This window comes from Aptenodytes forsteri, unplaced genomic scaffold, assembly GCF_000699145.1.
Source record: "Aptenodytes forsteri isolate BGI_AS27 unplaced genomic scaffold, ASM69914v1 Scaffold241, whole genome shotgun sequence".
NCBI lineage: Eukaryota > Metazoa > Chordata > Aves > Sphenisciformes > Spheniscidae > Aptenodytes > Aptenodytes forsteri.
In genome coordinates, this window is record NW_008795252.1 from 8,143,217 (window position 1) to 8,143,501 (window position 285).

A 285-nucleotide genomic window follows, 5' to 3' on the forward strand; every position below is an offset into this window, starting at 1 on the left:
GAGCAGGCCCCCTACCGAAAAGGCACGAGCAGCCAGTGTAAGCACCTTGCTCCTCCGCTACATTTGCTGGACCCAGCCTGAAATGCCCCATCGTCCCATCTCCCGCAGGTACCGCTCGGCTCCAGGAAGGGCGCGCGTGTGTGCCCGTGCCCCCCCACCGAAGCACCTTGCTCCTCCGCTACATTTGCTGGACCCAGCCTGAAATGCCCCATCGTCCCATCTCCCGCAGGTACCGCTCGGCTCCAGGAAGGGCGCGCGTGTGTGCCCGTGCCCCCCCACCGCACC